The sequence below is a fragment of the Pseudophryne corroboree genome, chromosome 2 (assembly GCF_028390025.1).
Source record: "Pseudophryne corroboree isolate aPseCor3 chromosome 2, aPseCor3.hap2, whole genome shotgun sequence".
Lineage (NCBI taxonomy): Eukaryota > Metazoa > Chordata > Amphibia > Anura > Myobatrachidae > Pseudophryne > Pseudophryne corroboree.
The window spans coordinates 471996353-472017386 of NC_086445.1; the positions used below are offsets into that span (position 1 = coordinate 471996353).

A 21034-nucleotide genomic window follows, 5' to 3' on the forward strand; every position below is an offset into this window, starting at 1 on the left:
TACACATGCAGTCTGTTGGCTGGTGCGGCCCCCTCCAGTCACTTGTCTGCTCAGCGCTTCCGGTTACGGAGGCCCCGGTCACGCGACATCCGGCCCTTGGAACGCATCGCAGTTTGCGTTCCACGGGCTTTCTATTAAGCTTATAAGCTTATATACTTGTTTATTCTTTCTTTAAATCTACTTAAATCGTGCCACACATATATTAAACATTCACCTCCACGTTCTAGGGAATGTTTGCACTGGTATAATATTTTTCTTCTTTAACACTTAATAATTGAAGGAAGTGATGTCATAGGGTATCAGGTATAAATACCCACTAAGGTCTAGCCCTTTCATTATCACTTTGGACTCTGAGATGACCACTACACAATTTGGCTGTGAGTATTTATTGGACCTTGTTTGCCTTCACATAATACCACTGGGAATTTGAATGCTAAATACCCTGTTTTTATATGCATATCATTTATTTGCTGATTTTGTTAATCTATACTCCAGTCATATTTTTTTGGTAAACATCAAGCACTTGTTCCAATCTTGCTACTTACTTATGTAGTCTGGGAATATAATTGTTCAAATTTTGCTCCTACATATTTTTGGGATTCATATGCATATTATGCTCTTGAAATTCAGTGATTTCTAATGCAGTTTGGGAATATAACTTTTCTCTATCGTCCTAGTGGATGCTGGGGTTCCTGAAAGGACCATGGGGAATAGCGGCTCCGCAGGAGACAGGGCACAAAAAGTAAAGCTTTTCCAGATCAGGTGGTGTGCACTGGCTCCTCCCCCTATGACCCTCCTCCAGACTCCAGTTAGATTTTTGTGCCCGGCCGAGAAGGGTGCAATCTAGGTGGCTCTCCTAAAGAGCTGCTTAGAAAAAGTTTAGCTTAGGTTTTTTATTTTACAGTGAGTCCTGCTGGCAACAGGATCACTGCAACGAGGGACTGAGGGGAGAAGAAGTGAACTCACCTGCGTGCAGGATGGATTGGCTTCTTGGCTACTGGACATCCGCTCCAGAGGGACGATCACAGGTACAGCCTGGATGGTCACCGGAGCCGCGCCGCCGGCCCCCTTGCAGATGCTGAAGTCAGAAGAGGTCCAGAATCGGCGGCTGAAGACTCCTGCAGTCTTCTAAAGGTAGCGCACAGCACTGCAGCTGTGCGCCATTTTCCTCTCAGCACACTTCACACGCAGTCACTGAGGGTGCAGGGCGCTGGGGGGGGGCGCCCTGGGAGGCAAATGTAACCTATATAAAGGCTAAAAATACCTCACATATAGCCCCCAGAGGCTATATGGAGATATTTAACCCCTGCCTGGATTCACTAAATAGCGGGAGACGAGCCCGCCGGAAAAGGGGCGGGGCCTATCTCCTCAGCACACGGCGCCATTTCCTCTCACAGCTCCGCTGGTCAGGACGGCTCCCAGGTCTCTCCCCTGCACTGCACTACAGAAACAGGGTAAAACAGAGAGGGGGGGCAAATTTATGGCGATATTTTGATATATATAAAGCAGCTATAAGGGAGCACTTATTATAAGGCTATCCCTGTTATATATCGCGCTTTTGGTGTGTGCTGGCAAACTCTCCCTCTGTCTCCCCAAAGGGCTAGTGGGTCCTGTCTTCGTTAGGAGCATTCTCTGTGTGTCTGCTGTGTGTCGGTACGTGTGTGTCGACATGTATGAGGACGATATTGGTGTGGAGGCGGAGCAATTGCCAAATATGAGGATGTCACCCCCTAGGGAGTCGACACCAGAATGGATGCCTTTATTTATGGAACTACGGGATAGTGTCAACACGCTAAAGCAGTCGTTTGACGACATGAGACGGCCGGACAATCAATTAGTGCCTGTCCAGGCGACTCAAACACCGTCAGGGGCTGTGAAACGCCCTTTGCCTCAGTCGGTCGACACAGACCCAGACACAGGCACTGACTCCAGTGGTGACGGTGACGAATCAACCGTATTTTCCAGTAGGGCCACACGTTATATGATTTTGGCAATGAAGGAGGCGTTACATTTAGCTGATACTACAGGTACCACTAAACAGGGTATTATGTGGGGTGTGAAAAAACTACCTATAGTTTTTCCTGAATCAGAAGAATTAAATGACGTGTGTAATGAAGCGTGGGTTGCCCCTGATAAAAAGCTGATAATTTCAAAGAAATTATTGGCATTATACCCTTTCCCGCCAGAGGTTAGGGAGCGCTGGGAAACACCTCCTAGGGTGGACAAGGCGCTAACACGCTTATCTAAACAAGTGGCGTTACCCTCTCCTGAGACGGCCGCACTTAAAGATCCATCAGATAGGAGGATGGGAAATATCCAAAAAAGTATATACACACATGCAGGTGTTATACTACGACCAGCTATAGCGACTGCCTGGATGTGCAGTGCTGGGGTAGTTTGGTCAGAGTCCCTGATTGAAAATATTGATACCCTGGACAGGGACAATATTTTACTGTCGTTAGAACAAATAAAGGATGCATTTCTTTATATGCGTGATGCACAGAGGGATATCTGCACACTGGCATCACGGGTAAGTGCTATGTCCATTTCGGCCAGAAGAGCTTTATGGACGCGACAGTGGACAGGCGATGCGGATTCAAAACGACAGCACCGACTTTTCAACCGCAGCCCTTTAAAAATAAGAGAGCAAAGGGCTATTCATATCTGCCACGAGGCAGAGGTCGAGGGAAGAGACAGCAACAGGCAGCTCCTTCCCAGGAACAGAAGCCTTCCCCGGCTTCTACAAAAGCCTCAGCATGACGCTGGGGCTTCTCAAGCGGACTCGGGGACGGTGGGTGGTCGTCTCAAAAATTACAGCGCGCAGTGGGCTCACTCGCAGGTAGATCCCTGGATCCTGCAGATAATATCTCAGGGGTACAGGTTGGAATTAGAGACAGATCCACCTCGCCGTTTCCTGAAGTCTGCTTTACCAACGTCCCCCTCCGAAAGGGAGACGGTTTTGGAAGCCATTCACAAGCTGTACTCTCAGCAGGTGATAGTCAAGGTACCTCTTCTACAACAAGGGAAGGGGTATTATTCCACTCTTTTTGTGGTACCGAAGCCGGATGGCTCGGTAAGGCCTATTCTAAATCTGAAGTCCTTGAACCTGTACATAAAGAAGTTCAAGTTCAAGATGGAGTCACTCAGAGCAGTGATAGCGAACCTGGAAGAGGGGGACTTTATGGTATCCTTGGACATCAAGGATGCGTATCTCCACGTTCCAATTTACCCCTCACACCAGGGGTACCTCAGGTTCGTTGTACAAAACTGTCACTATCAGTTTCAGACGCTGCCGTTCGGATTGTCCACGGCACCTCGGGTCTTTACAAAGGTAATGGCCGAGATGATGATTCTTTTTCGAAGAAAAGGCATATTAATTATCCCATACTTGGACGATCTCCTAATAAGGGCAAGGTCCAGAGAACAGCTAGAGATGGGATTAGCACGGTCTCAAGAAGTGCTAAAACAGCACGGGTGGATTCTGAATATTCCAAAATCCCAGTTAATGCCGACAACTCGTCTGCTGTTCCTAGGAATGATTCTGGACACGGTTCAGAAAAAGGTTTTTCTCCCGGAGGAAAAAGCCAAGGAGTTATCCGAGCTTGTCAGGAACCTCCTAAAACCAGGAAAGGTGTCTGTACATCAATGCACAAGAGTCCTGGGAAAAATGGTGGCTTCTTACGAAGCAATTCCATTCGGCAGATTCCACGCAAGAATTTTCCAAAGGGATCTGTTGGACAAATGGTCAGGGTCGCATCTTCAGATGCACCTGCGGATAACCCTGTCTCCAAGGACAAGGGTGTCTCTTCTGTGGTGGTTGCAGAGTGCTCATCTATTGGAGGGCCGCAGATTCGGCATACAGGATTGGATCCTGGTGACCACGGACGCCAGCCTGAGAGGCTGGGGAGCAGTCACACAAGGAAGAAACTTCCAGGGAGTATGGACGAGCCTGGAAACGTCTCTTCACATAAACATTCTGGAACTAAGAGCAATATACAATGCTCTAAGCCAGGCAGAACCTCTGCTTCAGGGAAAACCGGTGTTGATCCAGTCGGACAACATCACGGCAGTCGCCCATGTGAACAGACAGGGCGGCACAAGAAGCAGGAGTGCAATGGCAGAAGCTGCAAGGATTCTTCGCTGGGCAGAGAATCATGTGATAGCACTGTCAGCAGTGTTCATCCCGGGAGTGGACAACTGGGAAGCAGACTTCCTCAGCAGACACGATCTTCACCCGGGAGAGTGGGGACTTCATCCAGAAGTCTTCCACTTGCTGGTAACCCGTTGGGAAAGACCAATGGTGGACATGATGGCGTCTCGCCTCAACAAAAAACTGGACAGGTATTGCGCCAGGTCAAGAGATCCGCAGGCAATAGCTGTGGACGCGCTGGTAACGCCTTGGGTGTACCAGTCGGTGTATGTGTTTCCTCCTCTGCCTCTCATACCAAAAGTATTGAGAATTATACGGCAAAGAGGCGTAAGGACGATACTAGTGGTTCCGGATTGGCCAAGAAGGACTTGGTACCCGGAACTTCAAGAGATGATCACGGAAGATCCGTGGCCTCTACCTCTAAGGAGGGACTTGCTTCAGCAGGGTCCCTGTCTGTTTCAAGACTTACCGCGGCTGCGTTTGACGGCATGGCGGTTGAACGCCGGATCCTAAAGGAAAAAGGCATGCCGGAAGAAGTCATTCCTACTTTGATTAAAGCAAGGAAGGAAGTAACCGTGCAACATTATCACCGAATTTGGCGAAAATATGTTGCGTGGTGCGAAGATCGGAGTGCTCGGACGGAGGAATTTCAACTGGGTCGATTCCTACATTTCCTGCAATCAGGATTGTCTATGGGTCTCAAATTGGGATCTATTAAGGTTCAAATTTCGGCCCTGTCGATTTTCTTTCAAAAAGAATTGGCTTCAGTCCCTGAAGTCCAGACCTTTGTTAAGGGAGTGCTACATATACAGCCTCCTGTGGTGCCTCCAGTGGCACCGTGGGATCTCAATGTGGTTTTGGACTTTCTAAAATCTCATTGGTTTGAACCACTAAAGAAGGTGGATTTGAAATATCTCACATGGAAAGTGACCATGCTTCTAGCCCTGGCTTCGGCCAGGAGAGTGTCAGAACTGGCAGCTTTATCTTACAAAAGCCCATATCTGATTTTCCATTCGGACAGGGCAGAACTGCGGACTCGTCCGCATTTTCTCCCTAAGGTGGTGTCAGCATTTCATCTGAACCAGCCTATTGTAGTGCCTGCGGCTACAAGTGACTTGGAGGACTCCAAGTTACTGGACGTTGTCAGGGCATTAAAAATATATATTGCAAGGACAGCTGGAGTCAGAAAATCTGACTCGTTGTTTATATTGTATGCACCCAACAAGATGGGTGCTCCTGCGTCTAAGCAGACGATTGCTCGTTGGATCTGTAGCACAATCCAACTTGCACATTCTGTGGCAGGCCTGCCACAGCCTAAATCTGTAAAGGCCCACTCCACAAGGAAGGTGGGCTCATCTTGGGCGGCTGCCCGAGGGGTCTCGGCATTACAACTTTGCCGAGCAGCTACGTGGTCAGGGGAGAACACGTTTGTAAAATTTTACAAATTTGATACTCTGGCTAAGGAGGACCTGGAGTTCTCTCATTCGGTGCTGCAGAGTCATCCGCACTCTCCCGCCCGTTTGGGAGCTTTGGTATAATCCCCATGGTCCTTTCAGGAACCCCAGCATCCACTAGGACGATAGAGAAAATAAGATTTTACTTACCGATAAATCTATTTCTCGGAGTCCGTAGTGGATGCTGGGCGCCCATCCCAAGTGCGGATTATCTGCAATAATTGTACATAGTTATTGTTAACTAATTCGGGTTATTGTTGAAGGAAGCCATCTTTCAGAGGCTCCGCTGTTATCATACTGTTAACTGGGTTTAGATCACAAGTTGTACGGTGTGATTGGTGTGGCTGGTATGAGTCTTACCCGGGATTCAAAATCCTCCCTTATTGTGTACGCTCGTCCGGGCACAGTACCTAACTGGAGTCTGGAGGAGGGTCATAGGGGGAGGAGCCAGTGCACACCACCTGATCTGGAAAAGCTTTACTTTTTGTGCCCTGTCTCCTGCGGAGCCGCTATTCCCCATGGTCCTTTCAGGAACCCCAGCATCCACTACGGACTCCGAGAAATAGATTTATCGGTAAGTAAAATCTTATTTTAGAGTATATTCAACAACTGAACATTATCTATAAATTATTATAGGTTGACCCACTGCTGAGCGGTCTTACTCTTATTGGGGATTGGTTTATAGAGTCAGTGATAGAATATAAACCACATTTTCTCTGACGTCCTAGTGGATGCTGGGGACTCCGTCAGGACCAGGGGGATAGCGGCTCCGCAGGAGACAGGGCACAAAAGTAAAAGCTTTAGGATCAGGTGGTGTGCACTGGCTCCTCCCCCTATGACCCTCCTCCAAGCCTCAGTTAGATTTTTGTGCCCGGCCGAGAAGGGTGCAATCTAGGTGGCTCTCCTAAAGAGCTGCTTAGAGTAAAAGTTTTGTTAGGTTTTTTATTTTCAGTGAGTCCTGCTGGCAACAGGCTCACTGCATCGAGGGACTTAGGGGAGAGAAGTGAACTCACCTGCGTGCAGGATGGATTGGCTTCTTAGGCTACTGGACACCATTAGCTCCAGAGGGAGTCGGAACACAGGTCTCACCCTGGGGTTCGTCCCGGAGCCGCGCCGCCGACCCCCTTGCAGATGCCGAAAAGTGAAGAGGTCCAGAAACCGGCGGCAGAAGACTTTTCAGTCTTCATAAGGTAGCGCACAGCACTGCAGCTGTGCGCCATTGTTGTCAGCACACTTCATAGCAGCGGTCACTGAGGGTGCAGGGCGCTGGGGGGGGCGCCCTGGGCAGCAATGATAGTACCTTATTCTGGCTAAAAATACATCACATATAGCCCCTGGGGGCTATATGGATGTATTTAACCCCTGCCAGGTCTCAGAAAAACGGGAGAAGAAGCCCGCCGAAAAGGGGGCGGGGCCTATTCTCCCTCACAGAAATGCTGGTGGGAAGGCTCCCAGGCTCTCTCCTGCACTGCACTACAGAAACAGGGTTAAAACAGAGAGGGGGGGCACTTATTTGGCGATATGACTATATATATTAAAATGCTATAAGGGAAAAACACTTATATAAAGGTTGTCCCTGTATAATTATAGCGTTTTTGGTGTGTGCTGGCAAACTCTCCCTCTGTCTCCCCAAAGGGCTAGTGGGGTCCTGTCCTCTATCAGAGCATTCCCTGTGTGTGTGCTGTGTGTCGGTACGTGTGTGTCGACATGTATGAGGATGATGTTGGTGAGGAGGCGGAGCAATTGCCTGTAATGGTGATGTCACTCTCTAGGGAGTCGACACCGGAATGGATGGCTTATTTAAGGAATTACGTGATAATGTCAACACGCTGCAAGGTCGGTTGACGACATGAGACGGCCGGCAAACCAATTAGTACCTGTCCAGGCATCTCAAACACCGTCAGGGGCGTTAAAACGTCCTTTTACCTCAGTCGGTCGACACACACGGACACTGACTCCAGTGTCGACGGTGAAGAAACAAACGTATTTTCCTTTAGGGCCACACGTTACTTGTTAAGGGCAATGAAGGAGGTGTTACATATTTCTGATACTACAAGTACCACAAAAAAGGGTATTATGTGGAGTGTGAAAAAACTACCTGTAGTTTTTCCTGAATCAGATAAATTAAATGAAGTGTGTGATGATGCGTGGGTTTCCCCCGATAGAAAATTATTGGCGGTATACCCTTTCCCGCCAGAAGTTAGGGCGCGTTGGGAAACACCCCTTAGGGTGGATAAGGCGCTCACACGCTTATCAAAACAAGTGGCGGTACCGTCTCCAGATAGGGCCGCCCTCAAGGAGCCAGCTGATAGGAGGCTGGAAAATATCCTAAAAAGTATATACACACATACTGGTGTTATACTGCGACCAGCGATCGCCTCAGCCTGGATGTGCAGCGCTGGGGTGGCTTGGTCGGATTCCCTGACTGAAAATATTGATACCCTTGACAGGGACAGTATTTTATTGACTATAGAGCATTTAAAGGATGCATTTCTATATATGCGAGATGCACAGAGGGATATTTGCACTCTGGCATCAAGAGTAAGTGCGATGTCCATATCTGCCAGAAGTTGTTTATGGACACGACAGTGGTCAGGTGATGCAGATTCCAAACGGCACATGGAAGTATTGCCGTATAAAGGAGAAAAAGACAACGTCTTTTCAGCCTCAGTCCTTTCGTCCCCATAAGGGCAAGCGGGCAAAAGGCCAGTCATATCTGCCATGGGATAGAGGAAAGGGAAGAAGACTGCAGCAGGCAGCCCATTCCCAGAAACAGAAGCCCTCCACCGCTTCTGCCAAGTCCTCAGCATGACGCTGGGGCCGTACAAGCGGACTCGGGTGCGGTGGGGGGGGTCGTCTCAAGAGTTTCAGCACGCAGTGGGCTCACTCGCAAGTGGACCCCTGGATCCTACAAGTAGTATCCCAGGGGTACAGATTGGAAATTCGAGACGTCTCCCCCTCGCAGGTTCCTGAAGTCTGCTTTACCAACGTCTCCCTCCGACAGGGAGGCAGTAGTGGAAACAATTCACAAGCTGTATTCCCAGCAGGTGATAATCAAAGTACCCCTCCTACAACAAGGAAAGGGGTATTATTCCACACTATATTGTGGTACTGAAGCCAGACGGCTCGGTGAGACCTATTCTAAATCTGAAATAGTTGAACACTTACATACAAAGGTTCAAATCAAGATGGAGTCACTCAGAGCAGTGATAGCGAACCAGGAAGAAGGGGACTATATGGTGTCCCGGGACATCAGGGATGCTTACCTCCATGTCCCAATTTGCCCTTCTCACCAAGGGTACCTCACGTTCGTGGTACAAAACTGTCACTATCAGTTTCAGACGCTGCCGGTTGGATTGTCCACGGCACCCCGGGTCCTTACCAAGGTAATGGCCGAAATGATGATTCTTCTTCAAAGAAAATGGACGATCTCCTGATAGGGGCAAGGTCCAGAGAACAGTTGGAGGTCGGAGTAGCACTATCTCAAGTAGTTCTACGACAGCACGGGTGGATTCTAAATATTCCAAAACCGCAGCTGTTTCCGACGACACGTCTGCTGTTCCTAGGGATGATTCTGGACACAGTCCAGAAAAAGGTGTTTCTCCCGGAGAAGAAAGCCAGGGAGTTATCCGAGCTAGTCAGGAACCTCCTAAAACCAGGAAAAGTGTCGGTGCATCATTGCACAAGGGTCCTGGGAAAAATGGTGGCTTCTTACGAAGCGATTCCATTCGGTAGATTTCACGCAAGAACTTTTCAGTGGGATCTGCTGGAAAAATGGTCCGGATCGCATCTTCAGATGCATCAGCGGATAACCCTGTCTCCAAGGACAAGGGTGTTTCTTCTGCGGTGGCTGCAGAGTGCTCATCTACTAAAGGGCCGCAGACTCGGCATTCAGGACTGGGTCCTGGTGACCACGGATGCCAGCCTGAGAGGCTGGGGAGCAGTCACACAGGGAAAAAATTTCCAGGGAGTGTGATCAAGTCTGGAGACTTCTCTCCACATAAATATACTGGAGCTAAGGGCAATTTACAATGTTCTAAGCTTAGCAAGACCTCTGCTTCAAGGTCAGCCGGTATTGATCCAGTGGGACAACATCACGGCAGTCGCCCACGTAAACAGACAGGGCGGCACAAGAAGCAGGAGGGCAATGGCAGAAACTGCAAGGATTCTTCGCTGGGCGAAAAATCATGTGATAGCACTGTCAGCAGTGTTCATTCCGGGAGTGGACAACTGGGAAGCAGACTTCCTCAGCAGGCACGACCTCCACCCGGGAGAGTGGGGACTTCATCGGGAAGTATTCCACATGATTGTGAACCGTTGGGAAAGACCAAAGGTGGACATGATGGCGTCCCGCCTGAACAAAAAACTGGACAGGTATTGCGCCAGGTCAAGAGACCCTCAAGCAATATCTGTGGACGTTCTGGTAACACCGTGGGTGTACCAGTCGGTGTATGTGTTCCCTCCTCTGCTTCTCATAACCAAGGTACTGAGAATTATAAGACGTAGAGGAGTAAGAACTATACTCGTGGCTCCGGATTGGCCAAGAAGGACGTGGCACCCGGAACTTCAAGAAATGCTCACAGAGGACTCATGGCCTCTGCCGCTAAGAAGGGACTTGCTTCAGCAAGTACCAGGTCTGTTCCAAGACTTACCGCGGCTGCGTTTGACGGCATGGCGGTGGAACGCCAGATCCTAAGGGAAAAAGGCATTCCGGAAGAGGTCATTCCTACCCTGGTCAAAGCCAGGAAGGAGGTGACCGCAAAACATTATCACCACATGTGGCGAAAATATGTTGCGTGGTGTGAGGCCAGGAAGGCCCCACGAAGAAATTTCAACTCGGTCGATTCCTGCATTTCCTGCAAACAGGAGTGTCTATGGGCCTCAAATTGGGGTCCATTAAGGTTCAAATTTCGGCCCTGTAAATTTTCTTCCAGAAAGAATTGGCTTCAGTTCCTGAAGTCCAGAAGTTTGTCAAGGGAGTATTGCACAACCCCCTTTTTGTGCCTCCAGTGGCACTGTGGGATCTCAACGTAGTTCTGGGATTCCTCAAATCACATTTTAAACCGCTCAAATCTGTGGATTTGAAATATCTCACATGAAAAGTGACCATGCTGTTGGCCCTGGCCTCGGCCAGGCGAGTGTCAAAATTGGCGGCTTTGTCTCACAAAAGCCATATCTGATTGTCCATTCGGACAGGGCAGAACTGCGGACTCGTCCCCAGTTTCTTCCTAAGGTGGTGTCAGCGTTTCACCTGAACCAGCTTATTGTGGTACCTGCGGCTACTAGGGACTTGGAGGACTCCAAGTTGCTAGATGTTGTCAGGGCCCTGAAAATATAGGTTTCCAGGACGGCTGGAGTCAGGAAAACTGACTCGCTGTTATCCTGTATGCACCCAACAAACTGGGTGCTCTTGCTTCTAAGCAGACGATTGCTCGTTGGATTTGTAGCACATTTCAACTTGCACATTCTGTGGCAGGCCTGCCACAGCCTAAATCTGTCAAGGCCCATTCCACAAGGAAGGTGGGCTCATCCTGGGCGGTTGCCCGAGGGGTCTCGGCATTACAACTCTGCCGAGCAGCTACGTGGTCGGGGGAGAACACGTTTGTAAAATTCTACAAATTTGATACCCTGGCTAAGAGGACCTGGAGTTCTCTCATTCGGTGCTGCAGAGTCATCCGCACTCTCCCGCCCGTTTGGGAGCTTTGGTATAATCCCCATGGTCCTGACGGAGTCCCCAGCATCCACTAGGACGTCAGAGAAAATAAGATTTTACTTACCGATAAATCTATTTCTCGTAGTCCGTAGTGGATGCTGGGCGCCCATCCCAAGTGCGGATTGTCTGCAATACTTGTACATAGTTATTGTTACAAAAATCGGGTTATTATTGTTGTGAGCCATCTTTTCAGAGGCTCCGCTGTTATCATGCTGTTAACTGGGTTCAGATCACAGGTTGTACAGTGTGATTGGTGTGGCTGGTAGGAGTCTTACCCGGGATTCAAAATCCTTCCTTATTGTGTACGCTCGTCCGGGCACAGTATCCTAACTGAGGCTTGGAGGAGGGTCATAGGGGGAGGAGCCAGTGCACACCACCTGATCCTAAAGCTTTTACTTTTGTGCCCTGTCTCCTGCGGAGCCGCTATCCCCCTGGTCCTGACGGAGTCCCCAGCATCCACTACGGACTACGAGAAATAGATTTATCGGTAAGTAAAATCTTATTTTATTCTGGTACGTATAAACTCCTGGCCCCAGTCTTTTTGTGCAAAGAATGATAATTTATTGTTAAGGCCTTTGTCCATTAAGCCCTGGACCTGTTTTTCTTAATTTAGGTCACCTGTTTGACCATTTGTTTTCTGGATCCCTTGTGACTGGGGGCTTCATAATATTGAATCCTTCCCCCAGTCATTTCGGTATGTATCATTCCCATCCTCACTCATCTTGTTGTCTTGTTCCTATATTTATCTGAGACCCCAAACATTCAATCTTATATATACTATTCTTTTTTTATTTTTAACAGGTTTTTTGCCTGCTTTTATTGATATATTCAGTGAGCTTTTTACATACTTTTGGATTATCTTTAAAAACATCTGGCACTTGGTATGTATAGCAATGTTAGCTATTCATTGTCTAATTGCACATTAATAAAGATTGTGTAGTGATTGTATTCTGTCATTTAGATATTACCCCTGAGGAAGTCCCAGTTAGGGACGAAACGCGTTGGGTTATGTCCAAGTACTGTATTCCATCTGTATCCTATGCTACTAAGGAAGATTTGTCACGAATCTTAAGTTTCATCTGAACTTTCCATCTGACAGAAATTGTTTGTATACATTGTTTATACATTCTGTAAAAAGATGTTAATATGCTCACAGATGTTTAATGTTATCGTGGCTTTTATGTATTAAAAACTGAAAGTTGACTCTCTTAAATCTATTTTGATGTGATACACAGTACTATCCATTAGCGCATTTAGACTTGTATTGTTTGTTTTGATATCTTAGGGCCCCATCTAACAGGGGGTTCGTCTAGGTTGCAGCTTTGTTCCGTTCCACGTAGCGCCTAAGGGTACCCCTTTTCTGTTATATATATATATATATATAACGGTTTCTTATATAGCGCAGTGAATTCTATTACGCTTTAAAATTGGAATAACAGTAATTGAACAAAACTGGGTAATAACAGACAGTCATAGAGGTAGGAAGGCCCTGCTCGCAAGCTTACAATCTATAGGGAAATAGGCATAGATACACAAGAATAGGTGTTATTTATTGCATAATGGTCCAACAGATTGCAAAGTTTCTTGGTGGGATGTATGATATGGTCACGCAGCAATGTTGACCAGGAGGTTGGGAACGTGAAGAAAGAGACAATATGTGATGATATTTTTGGACTGTACAATGGTTATATAATTGGATAGGAAAGTTTATGATGGTTATGTGGGCGGATTCGGATACGCTTGCCGGGTTTTTGGGAAGACCAATAAGGAGACCATTGCAATGATCAATGCAGGAAAGAATGAGAGCATGGATAATAGGCCCTACACACTGGCCGATTTTCTGAAAGATATGAACGATCTCGTTCATAAATGAACGAGAACTCGTTCATATCTTTCAGTGTGGAGACTCCAGCGATGAACGATGCGCGTCCCCGCGCTCGTTCATCGCTGGTCTCCCGTCGGCTGTGCATGCAGGCCAATATGGACAATCTCGTCCATATTTGCCTGCACTTCAATGCAGCCGCGTGACGGGGGGAGTGAAGAAACTTCACTCCCCCCGTCATTGCCCCCCCCCCGCCGCCGGGTCGCTCGTCAGCCGTATCGGCCGTCGGGCACCTCGGCGGCGCATCGAGATATGTGTAGGGCCCCTTAGAGTTTTTGCAGTGTCTTGTGTAAGGTATGGTCGTATTTTGGTTATGTTTTTACATACAGCTAACATGATTTTTAGACCGATTGGGGCGATTCACATTTTTTTTCGCGGCTGCCACTAGCTGGCGCCCAACGGCAGCAATTCAATTTTTCTGCTGTTCAGGCGGCCGCGGAGGACACTTTTTATTTATTTTTTTTAATTTTTTTTTTTTTTTTTCTTGCAGCCTTCTGAGGTGCAAGGAAAAAATTTGTCCAAACCGAGCACTTTGGGCGCCAAAGCTGGAGTTTTACGCGGCTAAACCCTGTCTAATTGGGCGCGATGTGCATGGGCGCCCAAACAGATGAATAGTGACAATTGTTTCGGCGTCTGAACAGTCCCGTTTAGATGGGATTTTTAGATGCCCAAAACAATTGAATTCCCCCCATTGCATTTGAAAACAAAGAACAGTTCAGAGTCAAGGATGACACCTAGGCAGCGGTCTTGTAGGGTAGGTTTGATTGTCGAATTCTCAACAGTGATAGAGGTTGGTACCTGCTATTGATCGGTGGAAATATAATTAATTCTGTTTCGTAAATATTAAGTTTGAGGTGGCGAGATGACTTCAAAGATGAAACAACATTAATGCATTCAGGGCAGATTTATTAAGCCTGGTGAAGTGATAAAATGGAAGGTGATAACGCACCAGCCAGTCAGCTCCTAACTTCCATGTTACAGGCTAGGTTTGAAAAATGACAGGAGCTGATTGGCTGGTGCGTTATCACCTTCCATTTTATCACTTCACCAGGCTTAATAAATCTGCCCCTCAGTGACACAGACCAATACAGATGGTGATCTGGGGATGATAGGTTTGAGTACCAACCTCATACAGATGAAACTAAAATCTAAAAGATTTTAGCTTGATTAGTTTGTCAAGATATGTGGAATAGATTGAGAAAAGCAGAGGGCCTAAGACTGATCCTTGCGGTACTCCAACTGATAGAAGTAGCAAAGAGGAGGTGGATTCAGAGAAGTCTACACAAAATGCACAAAATTATTAAATATTGTATAAAATTCCCTTCAGTCTGTGTATAAGGTGCATATGAAACATAAATGCATTATGCGTTTAGACTTTGGTCCTGCCCCCAAAATATCTCATTATGGTATACAAAATATGCTAAAATTCAGGATGGTCCCCAGCGTTTTGGATATGGGAATCTCAACCTGCACTGACACAGCAAAATTAAATTCATTCACCTGTGTAGGATTAAAGGAATCTATAAAACATGAACTGTTTGCAATACTTGAGCACTACTGATCTATTAATTTTGTACTTATTCATTCAGCAAACTTATTGACTATTGTGTTTGGGGTTTTTTCTATGTTTTTGTAATATTGGTAATTTGTCTTTCCATTCTGTCAAGGATTTTTGTATTCCGAAAGCATTTGTTTGACAGTAAATTGACATGATTACACAATGATTTTGTGCTGGAAAATTTAATTTTGATTGGTATGTCAGAATAAGGTTCTCAAACACGGTCCTCAGGACCCCACACAGTGCATGTTTTGCAGGTAACCCAGCAGGTGCACAGTTGTATTAGTTACTCAGACACATTTTAAAAGGTCCACAGGTGGAACTAATTATTTCACTTGTAATTCTGTGAGGAGACCTGCAAAACATGCACTGTGTGGGGTCTTTAGGACCGAGTTTGAGAACCTGTGCAATAAATTATGCTTGCTGGAAGACTGATAAAAGACGTGTTCAAAGTCCAGAACAGACAGATCTTCAGTAAGATCCTTTAGGGATAAAAGGATTATACTGGATTGTTTAACCTAGAACTGTGACAAGCGGACGGTGAGTTCAGGGCACATCTTTCTTATGTACTAAATCAGAGGTTCTCAAACTCTGTCCCGGGGGCCCACACAGTGCATGTTTTGCAGGTCTCCTCACAGAATCGCAAGTGAAATAATTAGCTCCACCTGTGGACCTTTTAAAATGTGTCGGTGAGTAATTAATACGCCTGTGCACCTGCTGGGTTACCTGCAAAACATGCACTGTGTGGGCTCCCGAGGACCGAGTTTGAGAACCTCTATACTAAATCATTCAAATAATTTTCTATATATTTTTATGTAGCCCGGAATTTAAAAAAATAAAAAATAAAAAATAGGTTGAATTAAGTATTAGTTCTTTGGGTTGTAAAGTAATAATTCTATACTTAATGCCAAACAAATTGCTGGTGTCCTTGTTATAATTTATCATACAGTTTTGTTTAAAAAAAAACAAACAAAAAAAACATTTATTGGGTAACAAGGTTATTTATAATACTATATATAATACATTACCAAATTTTCATTCCAACCAGCTAGATCTGGCAGATTATCTGCCAGATAATTGTTTAGTGTGTACCCAGTTTAAGAACAGAATGCATTTATGTTTCAAATACACCGTATACACACAGCCTGAAGGTCATTTTAGCCAATATTTTTTATAACTTCGTCCATTAAACAAAGTGTATACATACACACAATTTATTTATGTTTCAAATACACCTTATACACACACAGCCTGAAGGTCATTAAATGCAATATTTGTAATAACTTTGTGTATTAAACAAAGTTTGTGTACAATGAGCCATCACAAAACAAAGGTTTCACTATCTCAGTCCTACTCTAAAAATTCTGTATTTCGGAATCTTTCGTATTTCGGAATATTTGGACATGGGATACTCAACCTGTATTGGGAAACCATAAAGTCCTGTAGGATGTATTTGGGTTGGTTTTTGCCACAGAAGAATTTTGGAGGGCAATTCAATTGTTTCCCCCCCGCCCTGGCTACCACTAGATTCAGTATTTGCTCCATTTAGGTGTGTACATTTCAGATTGCAGCCTCCTGCGGTTGGGCGCCCAAATGGTAGTTTGTGCCCCCAAGCAGTTGTTTTTAGATGGGTTTACATAGAAACATAGAATTTGACGTCGGATAAGAACCATTTGGCCCATCTCGTCTGCCCATGTACATAAACACTAGGGTTAATTTTTTCTCTTACGTCCTAGAGCAGGCCTGGCCAACCTGTGGCTCTCCAGCTGTTGTAAAACTACAAGTCCCATCATGCTTTCCCACAGTTTTGCTATTAGGGAATGCTAGCATGCTGGGATGTGTAGTTTCACAACATCTGGAGAGCCACAGGTTGGCCAGGCCTGGCCTAGAGGATGCTGGGGACTCCAAAAGGACCATGAGGTATAGACTGATCCGCAGGAGCTTGGGCACACTATAATGACTTAAACTGGGTGTGAACTGGCTCCTCCCTCTATGCCCCTCCCCCAGACCTCAGTTAGACTTTGTGCCCAGGAGTGATGGGACACACACTAGGGGAGCTCTACTGAGTTTCTCTGAAAGACTTTGTTAGGTTTTTTATTTTCAGGTAGACCTGCTGGCTACAGGCTTCCTGCAGCGTGGGAGTGAGAGGAGAGAAGCAGGACCTACTTCTTCTTAGTTCAAAGGCTCTGCTTCTCGGCTACTGGACACCATTAGTTTCAGAGGGTTCGATCACTTGGTGCGCCTAGCTGCTTGTTCCCAGAGCCACGCCGTCATGCCCCTCACAGAAGCCAGAAGAAAGAAGCTGGGTGAGTATGTGAAGAACAAAAGACTTCAGACGGCAGAAGACTTCAGTAACGGAGGTACAGCGGTCGCGCTGCGCTCCATGCTCCCACACACCAACCGCACTCTCAGGGTGCAGGGCGCTGGGGGGGGGGGGGGGAGCGCCCTGGGCAGCAACTTACTGTTTTCTGGAAAGGGCTGGCAGTGAGTGTTTTTTTCGGTGCCTTGGCACCGTGTCGCATACCCCCGCCAGCAACAGCGCGCTGCGCGCCTTTGATCTCCCGCCGCTGGCTTCCACGGGTGCAGGGCGCCGGGGGGGGGGGGGGGGAGAGAGCGCCCTGGGCAGCAAGGTACAGGTTTTTATTTCTATTAGCGCTGTATGGTAGTGAGGGGCTGGGGCTCCGTGTCCCGGACCCCGCCGGCAGCTTATAGCGCACTACGCGCCACTTCCTCCAGCGCCGCCGGCTTCCATGGGTGCGCCCTGAGCGGCAGTTACTGAGCAGGGAGAAGAGGTGCAAACGTTCCCCGGATGCCGCGGCCGTTACCCCCGCCATTTGCTGCCTGCGGGCACGCTGCTCGCCGGTGCGCCCACACGCTGAAGGGCTTGCTTGGGTGCGGGGCGCACGGGGCGCCCTGAGCAGCATTAGTTTCATATGATATAGTGTGTTTACACTATATATGGTGCCAGACCTGTGTATCTGGGATATAAGGAGCTATAGTGCGCCGAGGGGGGCGGGGCTTAGCTCTCACACAAACAGGGTCAGCGCCATTTTTTCCCCCCTGTCCCCGCCAAGATGTATGTATTGCACAAACAAGGGGGAGCACTGTGTTTTAGTGTTATATACTCATATATAACACTAGTTGACTTAGGATTGGACATGCAATTATTCTTGTGTGTAGTTTTTGTGTGCTCCTTGTCAAAAATACCCAGTTTAGTACACTTGTGTCGACAGGCGTGAGTGTTCGGTTATAAACACATATGGGTTCACTGTCTGCATCGCCGAGGCACGTGGGTACTTGCTTCAAATAAGAAGTATATGTTTATGGGGTCACAATGGTATGTGGGTGACCCTGTCGGCACTAACTGTTGTCACCGGGGGTAACGGACATGCTGTATATGACTTATACCTGTGTATATAAAGTTGTACGTTACTTCCCTTGGACCCCTTGGGGTCGCAAGACGGTAATTTTCCCTGGTTACTAAGCCCTGCTGTCGACGACTACTGGGGTTTTCTGTCGACTGTTTCCTGGTAGATCCACAACTGGGGTTTTTCAGTACATGGTCATACACGTTCATACCACATTAATGTCACTGGGGACCAGAAGGCTCGGGACAATCCGATTTTATATGTAGATTTTATATATATTTAGGATATGTGGCTATATGTGTATTGCAATATGTATATTCATATGATGTTTCTGATGAATACTGGTGTAATAGTATTCCTTCTCATGTGCTGATCGCTCTGTTGATAAAGCTCTAGGTCGGCTGTGACTCACACCCTCTCCGGAAGTCCGAAGGGTTATTCTCTTTCTGCCACGGATGGAATATGGTGAAAGTCAACAACTGGTCGACACGGGGCCCTGTCTCAATGGATCGTATACAGGAAAGCTAAGTGATATGATTATTTTTCTAGGCTCTGGGCTTTTTGCATTGCAGACACATGAGGGAGTGTTTGTGTTCGGTAGGTCATTAAATAGATTTACCCTAAAGAGAGAAGGGTGGTTCCTTATGTTGGATCCTCTCTATGAATTTGCGGCAGGCTGCCATATGTATACAGGTAGTGTGGCCGGGGGATTGCTGAGGCTGACTCCGTGAGTTACTGGAGTTTTTCTCTGGAATGGTGTACCGCTGATTGGGGGGATGCATCCGTTCAGCCAATCTCGGTGGATATTCCTGGTAAGTCTAACTTCGGGAGTTAGATTCCCTGGCAACAGTTAGTGACGCATTCCTTTGAGGGATGCAGTCTTTTTAATCGGTGAAAATACAGTTTTTTGTTTTTCCCCTTTCTGTACAGCCTGTGAAAGGTGAAAAGGTAAGAGTTCTGCAGCCTGGTTAGGTTTGCAGATGTGGATGTCGTTTCTATTTATACCACATACACCACATGTCGCAGAGTCTATGTGGAGGGACCCTGCTCCGGTGAGGACTCAGTTACTACTTTCAGTTAGTCCACGAATAGCCTAGGACTGGTGTATTACTTATAGAGTCCACAGGGGGACATTCTGGAGTACAGATGTTTCCCCTCACTGGTTTTCTAAGGGATTTGGCCGTCTCCCCTCTGGAAGGGGAGGTAGTACGCAACGCCGTACCAGGGGTGCGTCAGGTTCAGGGCCTTGTCCTCCTGTCCCGGTAAAAAACCAAACAAAATAAAAAACATGCGTCGTTCAACGCATTCAGATTTCCTGGAGGGATAGCCAGGATTGTCTTGGCCATTTCACGGGAGTGATGGTAGTATGATGGGTTTCTTTCAATAGTAGGAGCCATTGTTATTCTATACGGAGATGTTCGCCTGAGTGGGGCGAGGTCAAGAAACAAGTAGTGCAATACATTGTTTCTCTCTGCCTGTTTTCAACACAGGGATGGGCTGTTGTTCCCAACGGCGCAGATGTCGGAGATAGTATCAGGGTAGATACTGAACGGTTGAAGTTCTGTGTTTTCCTGTGGAAAAGAGGTCTGAGGATCCTGAGTCGAATCAGATTTGTAGTGCCACTTCATCAATATGTTACGTTGATAAAGAAGTTGGGTGCGGCCTTAGACGCCTTTTTTTCGGTGAGCAGGTTGAATGCCAGAGTGGTTTTCATGGGACCTGTTGGGAATGTGGTCTGGGTCTCACCGGCGCAGACACCGGAATATTGTTCTAATGGCCAGGATATCACTCCTGTGGTGTCTGCTCAGTTCTCATCTCCTAGAGGGACGAAGGTTCGGGATCTAGGTTTAGATCCTGGTGTCCATGTGTGCAGATCTCCGAGGCTGGTGGTCAAGCTGCGACGCTTGTCTACATTAAGCTTTCTTGAATTAAGAGCGGTTTTTCAACGAACATATTCTTCGCGATCTGCCCGTGTTAATTCTGTCGAACGACTTGACAGCAACGGAGTAAGTCAGTCGCTAGGGCAGAACAAGGAACAAAGCGGCAATGGCAGAAGCTGAAATTGTTTGCCGCCGAGTGGAAAGACTGGTAAACGTTATATTAGCAGTCTTTGTTCTGGATGTAAACGAAGGAGTAATAGATTTCCTCTACAGACGCACTCTCCATTCGGGGGGGAAAACTGTCGTCATCGAGAAGTTTCACAGAAGTGACCAGTCTTTGAGGAGTGTCTCAATTGGGCATGTTGCCGTCTCGCCTCAACGGGAGACCTCAGGAATAGGATTCCAGGTCAAGGATCACTCAAGCTATAGCGGGGGACGACCTTGTGACACCTTGGGTGTTTTCAGTCGGTATATGTGTTTCCTCCGCTTTCACTCTGCTGAAGGTGATAAACGTAAGGAGAATGGAGTTTCTGGTGTTCCTCATTGTTCCGGTCTAGCCAGGGAGAGCTGGGTATACAGTTCTTCAAGATTTGTTCATATAAGATCACTGGCATTTTCCTCTACGGGGGGTACTGTTACAACAAGCTCCGGGCGTGTATCAGGAGTTACCGCGGCTGTGTTGACGGCGTGGCAGTTGAACGCCATATCCTAGTCCGAATGGGTATTCCCAGTGAGGTCATTTCCACATCTTTTCAGGCTAGAAAGAAGTAACAGCAAAGCCTTACTACCGTATTTGGGTTTCAGGGCAGTTTGGCCTTAGAGTTTAAAATAAATAAATAAATAAATTTTGCCCACCTTTCCGTAAGTTCAGACTCCATTTGTGCCCCTATTGGCACAGTGGGATCTTGCCGTGGTGTTGCGTTTCTGGTGTTTCACTGAGTGGAACCTTTATTACTGGTTGTGTTAAATTTTCTCTCTTGGAGAGTGAGCATGCGTTTGCCCTTTGGGAAACTGCGAGGCGGTTGTCGG

At 47.1% G+C, this 21034-nt stretch overlaps 1 protein-coding gene and 1 long non-coding RNA gene across 3 annotated transcripts in view; both read left to right on the plus strand.

Annotated features, from left to right (window-relative positions):
• Positions 1-21034, plus strand: part of RFFL (ring finger and FYVE like domain containing E3 ubiquitin protein ligase) — a 226003-nt gene that overhangs the window by 50379 nt on the left and 154590 nt on the right. The gene's annotated exons all lie outside the window — the stretch shown is intronic.
• LOC135050888 (uncharacterized) lies at positions 11935-12618 on the plus strand. Its single transcript, XR_010241902.1, has 3 exons — positions 11935-12011; positions 12119-12198; positions 12279-12618. It is a non-coding gene; the product is annotated as an uncharacterized LOC135050888 (long non-coding RNA).